This window comes from Uranotaenia lowii, chromosome 2 (assembly GCF_029784155.1).
Source record: "Uranotaenia lowii strain MFRU-FL chromosome 2, ASM2978415v1, whole genome shotgun sequence".
NCBI classification, from domain to species: domain Eukaryota; kingdom Metazoa; phylum Arthropoda; class Insecta; order Diptera; family Culicidae; genus Uranotaenia; species Uranotaenia lowii.
In genome coordinates this window covers 411,375,290-411,382,534 of record NC_073692.1, presented here as the reverse complement: position 1 = coordinate 411,382,534, position 7,245 = coordinate 411,375,290, and the positions used below count along the sequence as shown (strand labels likewise).

The 7,245-nt window shown below is 43.4% G+C and overlaps 1 long non-coding RNA gene across 1 annotated transcript; it reads right to left on the bottom strand.

The window, feature by feature from the left end:
• Nucleotides 1-2,751: 2,751 nt before the first annotated feature.
• On the bottom strand, nt 2,752-3,917 carry LOC129746155 (uncharacterized). Its single transcript, XR_008737257.1, has 3 exons — nt 3,840-3,917; nt 3,710-3,776; nt 2,752-3,589 (listed from the first exon to the last, which is right to left on the bottom strand). It is a non-coding gene; the product is annotated as an uncharacterized LOC129746155 (long non-coding RNA).
• Nucleotides 3,918-7,245: the final 3,328 nt, after the last annotated feature.

Here is a 7,245-nt window from a genome sequence, read left to right as displayed (position 1 = left end):
ACTCGCAAACGCAAATCGGGCCTTTCTGACCCGTGTTTCGATGTCTTTCCTGGTACCACCATCAGGCGTAATCTGGCTACCAAGATACTGGAAGCACTCCACTTTCTCAACTTGTTGCCCAGCTACCATGAAACTGGAGGGATTTCCTGTGTTGATCTCCATCGACTTGGTTTTTCCGACATTGACTTTGAGACCTGCTACCTTGGAACTTTCGGTGAGGTCGTCGAGTTTGCTCTGCATATCTGGTTGTGTTTGGGCGAGCAAAACAATATCGTCAGCCAGGTCAAGGTCGTTCAGTTGCTCCATTGTTGAAGGATTCCACGGCAATCCTCGGTTCGGTGCACAGTCAATCGATCCAATCAGAATCTCATCCATTACGATTAGAAAAAGTAGCGGTGATAGAATACATCCTTGTCTCACTCCAGCAGTTACCGAGATTGGTTCGGACAAGACACCGTCGTGCAAGACCTTGCACGAAAATGCCTCATACTGTGCTTCGATGAGATGGACTAGTTTCTCTGGGACCCCTCGTCGCCTTAGAGCCGCCCAGATGTTTTCATGGTTAAGTCGGTCGAATGCTTTTTCGAAATCAACGAACACCAGCAGAAGAGAGTCCTGGAATTCGTTGATTTGTTCCAGTATGATTCGTAGCGTTGTGATGTGGTCCACACATGATCTTCGAGATCGGAATCCAGCTTGTTGCCGTCGGAGTGTAGCGTCTATTTTCTCCTGGATCCTGTTCAGAATCACTTTGCAAAGTACTTTGAGGGTTGTACAGATCAACGTTATGCCTCGCCAGTTACCGCACTCTGTCAGGTCTCCTTTCTTTGGGACCTTTACGAGGATACCCTGCATCCAGTCGGCCGGGAATGTTGCAGTATCCCAGATGTCAGCGAAAAGACGGTGCAACATTTGTGCTGATAGGGCAGGGTCGGCTTTTAGCATTTCAGCAGGGATGCAATCGATCCCAGGTGCTTTGTTGGATTTCATGTTTTTGATTGCCGCTTCTATTTCAGCTAGCGAAGGCGCTTCCGAGTTGACGCCATTTATGCGACTTACTGTTGGCGCTTCGAGCTGCAGATTCTGTTGGCCATCGCTATTCGTGACTCGGAAGAGTTGTTCGAAGTGCTCAGTCCATCGTTTGAGCTGATCTGTTCGATCGGTCAATAACTGACCTGCTCGGTCTTTTAGCGGCATTCTTGCATTAGTCCTTGCACCACTGAGGCGGCGAGAAATGTCATAAAGTAATCGGATATCTCCATTGGCGGCGGCTCTTTCTCCCTCTTCGGCTAGGGAGTTTGTCCAGGCTCTCTTGTCTCGTCTACAAGCTCGTTTAACTGCCTTTTCCAGCTCCGCATATCGTAAGCGGGCGGCTGCTTTGGCTGACCCGGTGCATCTTCTCTCAGTTTCTGTAACAATACAAGATATCAGGAGCAGTAGGTTGTTAGCCTAAAGTCCCTATCCCGCGATGGGGCTGCCATCTTGGACTTAGCTGGCGGGAGCCGCATTTCATAAATTCAGCCGCTTGCTGCAAGACAGACGCTGTTTGAGCCGCCCCTGACCTGGAGAACAGACGCTCGGTTGTTGTTGCACGCCGCCCCTGACATGGGGAACAGACGCGTGCGGCCGCCTTCTCAGTCTGCATGCGACCAAAGCATCCACCGGGGTTGGGTACCCGATCTCCGCTTAGGTTACTCGCACCCCAGCCGGCACCACGGGGAGGTAGAGATAGGAGTTGTGGATAAGAGGTGATATGACCACTATGGGGTCTCGTGTTGCACATTATCCACCGTTTACCAGCCACCCGGTGACCCGGTGCATGCCTGCTCAATTCCGACTTTCGCCTTTCTCCGATCATCGACCATCCTCCAAGTTTCATCCGACATCCATTCACTCCTTCTTCCACAAACTTTACCGAGAGTACCATGGCTCGTCGTGATAAAGGCATTCTTGATTCCACACCACTGTTCTTCGACTGTTCCGTCTGTCGGCAGCTCCGAGGCTCGGGATTCTAGCTGTTCAACGTATGCCCTTTTCACCTCTGGATTCTCCAACCGGCGGACGTCGTATCGACACCCGACTTTCTCCTCGCGCCGTTGGACACGTGCAACTCTCAGTCGTATCTCGCCAAGGACGAGGTGATGGTCAGATGCAATGTCTGCGCTTCGCTTGTTGCGGACATCAAGAAGGCTCCTTCTCCATTTTCGGCTGATGCAGATGTGGTCAATTTTATTTTCTGTTCGGCCATCTCGGGATACCCAAGTGACCTTATGTGCTGGTCGATGGGGGAAGAGCGATCCACCGATCACCATGTTGTTGTTGCCACAAAATTCTACAAACAGCTCTCCGTTTTCGCTCATCTGTCCTAGGCCATGGCGCTCCATGATGCGCTCAAGGTCCTGATTGTCGGAGCCAATCTTTGCGTTGAAGTCGCCCAAATGGACTTGAATGTCACCCTTCGGAATTCTCTCAACCACGCTGTTCAGTTGACTGTAAAACTGCTCTTTCTCCTGCAAATCGGCAACGTCAGTTGGCGCATAACACTGGACCATTGTAAGGTTTCTAACCCGTGTTCTGAATCTGGCTACGATTATTCTTTCGTTTATCGGTTCCCATCTTATGAGGGCCGCGTAGGCCTGCGGGCTTAACAGGAAACCAACTCCTCGTTCCCGAGTAGCATGTTCTCCTCGTATGCCAGAGTAAAGTGTTACCCGCTAGCACTCGGGATAAGGGAAAGTATGTTGGGTGGGAGTCTAGGATACCACAGGGTCGCTTATACAACATCGAAACTGACGGATGCGTGAGTTCCCAATGCGCAGGGAGCCAAGGGATAGGAATATCAAATCTGTCGCTTGCCGTTTCCACTATCGGTCCATAGGTCGCCGCACGGGATCCCACCAGAAGCAAAATATTTAAGCCTCGAAGGTATTCACCTCCGGGAATTTAGACAAAATTTAAAGCAAAATTCAAAATACCAACAATCTTCAAACTTTCGAGTAGGAACGATTAACGAGGAAGGTTTTAGTTACTCCTTTCGAGTATCGAATATTCAAATCGCGAATGGTAGAAATTTCTAATATTCCAGGGCTATTCCTCGATACAAAGTTTACCCAGTATTTGAATACATTTTTAAGGCCTATATTCTAAACAAATTTGGGGGTTTTACAATTACATACATATTTGTGACGTCACAGTTCTACTTGCGTGTACTATTTTCTGTTTGTTCTGTTTGTGGGGCTTCAACGGGTAGCCAAAACCCGTATACTCCGGAAGTAGGTTTAAACCCGCAACGCTAGTCTGTCGTGGATGCTGGGTTCTCGATGAACTCTGAAGTTTCAGATTTAACAACCGGAATCTTAATAGAAATTGCTGGATTGGCTGGCTGATTCCGTTTGTGGTTATGTTTGGTTGTTCAGTTTTTCCGTTTGCAGTTCTGTTGTCACTGATGTTGATGTTGACACGTGGTTAGCAGGGATTGGTGGCCCCGAAATGGTCGAAGGATTTCTCGGTATCGACCCGGTGCAGAGCAGCCTGTTGGAATAAAACCAGCCAAAGGCTGGCATACAAACGAAAAAGGCCCTATTTGGACCTGCCCCAACAAACATTAATGTCAAGCCCAAATTACACGCATTTACGCATTGTTTTACTGTTCGATTTTGCATAACATTGTACATTTACTGTTTCACATATAGTTACAATAGCTATTTACCTTCTTCTGTAGTATTTTTGTGTTCACTTGTTTGATTTATTTAACGTTGTACGTAAGTTGTTGTTCACTATAATGTATAACATTTTTCTTAGTTTTATTTATAAGTATAATTTTAATGAGAGTTACACACCGTACTATTTTAGCTTTAATTGTACATTTAATTTTAAGCGTATTATTCCTAACTGTGAACTCAGAACTTTACTATGCACCTAAAAATAGCCAAACAATTAATAAAAACTTCTACCGAGCACATGGTCACAATTCCGACCTTTCAACCGACTTTTAACGCGCACTTCTGCCTTCGCCAAAGGTTGCAAACGGAAAGAGCGAAGATTGTCAGCTTGGTTTATTCGAAGCTAATTTTAATGGTGAGAAGAGAACAGAGAGAAAAAAACCCGAAATCTGCCGTTACTGTTCAACCCATGCAGCAACTTTCTCCATGAGCAGCTTCAGCTAGCGACCGACAGGGTAACTAATTTAGGATGCTCAAACCCGGTTACCAGGAACTCATGTAACTGACAGTAAGGTATCGAATAAGGTACGACCGGCGCTCGTGAAAGTAGATTATTTCTACTGACACAAGGCTTCGTGGTAATCTTAGTTGGTTGCATTAGGAAGGTTCACTGATTTAGAAATTAAAGGAATTTGACGAAAGGAAAGTTATCATATTCTTGTGGCGAAGCCAACAAGTTGGATTGGAACTAGCGGTTACAAAAGCAGGACTTGCCCGGATTGTGTCTTGTGTTCTCCAGTATTAGGCCAACGGACTTCGCTCAGTCCCAGAATTTCAAGCTTGAGGCGGCTAGCCTCTCTAGCAAGTTGTTCCAGTTTGCCTTGTTGGGCAAGGGTTAAAACGTTCCAAGTTCCAATTCGTGTCCGTGTTTTCATGCTAAAAGTCGTTGCCAAAGTTCCAGGTCGGTCATTTCTTTCGGATTCCGTAACAATTTCTGAATCGGGAGCAGTAGGTTGTTAGCCTAAAGTCCCTATCCCGCGATGGGGCTGCCATCTTGGACTTAGCTGGCGGGAGCCGCATTTCATAAATTCAGCCGCTTGCTGCAAGACAGACGCTGTTTGAGCCGCCCCTGACCTGGAGAACAGACGCTCGGTTGTTGTTGCACGCCGCCCCTGACCTGGGGAACAGACGCGTGCGGCCAACTTCTCAGTCTGCATGCGACCAAAGCATCCACCGGGGTTGGGTACCCGATCTCCGCTTAGATTACTCGCACCCCAGCCGGCACCGCGGGGAGGTAGAGATAGGAGTTGTGAATAAGAGGTGATATGACCACTATGGGGTCTCGGGTTGCACATTATCCACCGTTTACCAGCCAAGTAAGTACTACCTCATATAAACTAATTTTAAAATTTTAAAATTTCTAAATTATCATATTTATCACTTGCTTTCAAGTAGCTGCTAATTGTTTAAACTTTAACTGGAAAGCTTTGCTATTTTAAGATTTTGCTTTAAAAATCTTAATATTTATTCACCTTTAGAAAATACTTTGAATGTAAGTTTGTCCACGTCGACATGACCCAGACCCCTACCTCCCTCTCCGTGGACATGCGTGGACATTTCCATAACCCCCTCCCCCCGCTAAGTTGTCCACGTGGTATGTGAACGGCCCCCAATCGTGCTAAAATGATACATTTTTCTAACCAGGGTTTTTTTTTTTCTTAAATTGTGCAGGTTCGCAATACCGACTGTTGGCGGAAAAATAAGCCAGAAAATGATCGGATTTTTATTCAGTGTCATGTCAGTGCGATCAGTGCTGTAAGCATGATCATTAGAACGTTGCGAAAAATGACTTTTTGCTCTCATATGTTTTTTCGATGCCTTTTAGGCCATCAAACATCAGTGTAAAATTTGAGATGATTTGGTTGGTTCCTGAGATAGCGCAACGCTTTTCAATTTTGTATGCAAGTTTGGTATAGGAGATATTTTTGGACAATAAATCATACATAAAATTCAAATAAGCTTGAAAAGAAGTTGGTCTTTGATTTTTAATTTTGACTATTTCTAAGCTTCATTTTTTGCTTACATGACAAGCAGCTAAGCATTTCATGAAAAAAGTTATAAACAATTTCAAAATTCTCATCCTACGGTTACACAGCCTTCATATAAGCGCTAAAATTGAACAAAAAAAAATTGGATTTTTTTGTATAACATCGAATATTCTTTCTGGGGTACGAGTGGTACAAGGTACAAGTACGGATATTGCTTTGTCCACACAAATTATACTGCAAGAATCAAGGATGTTACATCCAAAGTTATTAAGTTATATTTTTAAAAACTTTCAGTACACCTCTGGCGATTTTTTTAATGAAAAATTTTGATTTCCCATACAAATTGAAAACTCGTTGCGCTAATTCAGCACTGGATGCGGATCGCTTCCATGCTATTTCTGGCAGCAGAACCAATCAAATAATGTTATGGGTGATGTAAAATAATATGAATTTGAAATTTCCATACAAAGCTGTTCATAATTGTTCATAATTATGGATCATAAATATTTTCACAAAACCGTCGTTCACATCGATCGATGTTCTCATGTTAATTTGGTTGTCTTATTTGACGACATCCAATACACTCAGAATCGAAACAACCCAAAAATAAGAACGGCAGCGCATCAAAACCAAGTTCCACAAGCCTTCTTGATTTTGGGCTGCTGTCAATACACCAAAATCAAAGTTCGAAGCTCGAACTGACCGCCCCAAAAAAAATCCCTTTTGTTTTCAGATAGTTTCGTTTTATTTTCGTGTAACCTAAAAAAAAATCAGTCGCGCTGAGAAATCAATGTCTGGTAAAATACTTTATGATAAACTTTATGGTAAATAACTTGATGATGCTTTTCTAATTCATTCTAATTTATTGTTTTTCAGAATTCAATTTTTTCATCGATTGTATATATAGGATTTTGGTTAATTCAAGCACTTTCTGACAGGGATCTATTTCTCGCATTCTCGATACTTTTGACAGCTTGTACAAAAAAGACTACAGGTAACCGTAGATTACGTTACTACAGGAAATGTTGCGTTGATCTTGAATGGTCAATAAGGCTGGAACAAATATCAATTTCTTCTTTTGTCACCCCCCCCCCCCCTTCGAAATTTCCAAAAACACGAAGGGGGAAAAAAATAAAGTTTGAAATATTTAATGTAAATTTGGAAAAAAAAAAATTCAAGAATCCAAAAGATTACAACACGAAAAAAACAAATTTTGGAAGATGGAAGTTATTTCACCTTTTGTATTCATGATTTTATTGAATTTATCGATACAAAATTACTTGTTTTTTAGGTTTTGTGCAATGATATTGTATGCAACTTTGTTGTATAAAAGCTTTCGTGAAATTCATCCCAATTTATTTGTTTTTCACATTATTTTTTATTGTCCCCCCCTCGCGATGTTCCAACTCCGAGTGACAAAAGAAGGATTTGAAATTTGTTCCGGCCTAATCTGAATTTCATGAGCAATGTTCCCCTCTTTTTCACAAATTTCCATTAGCTTGTGCGTTACGTACTCTATGGGCGCACCCTGGAAA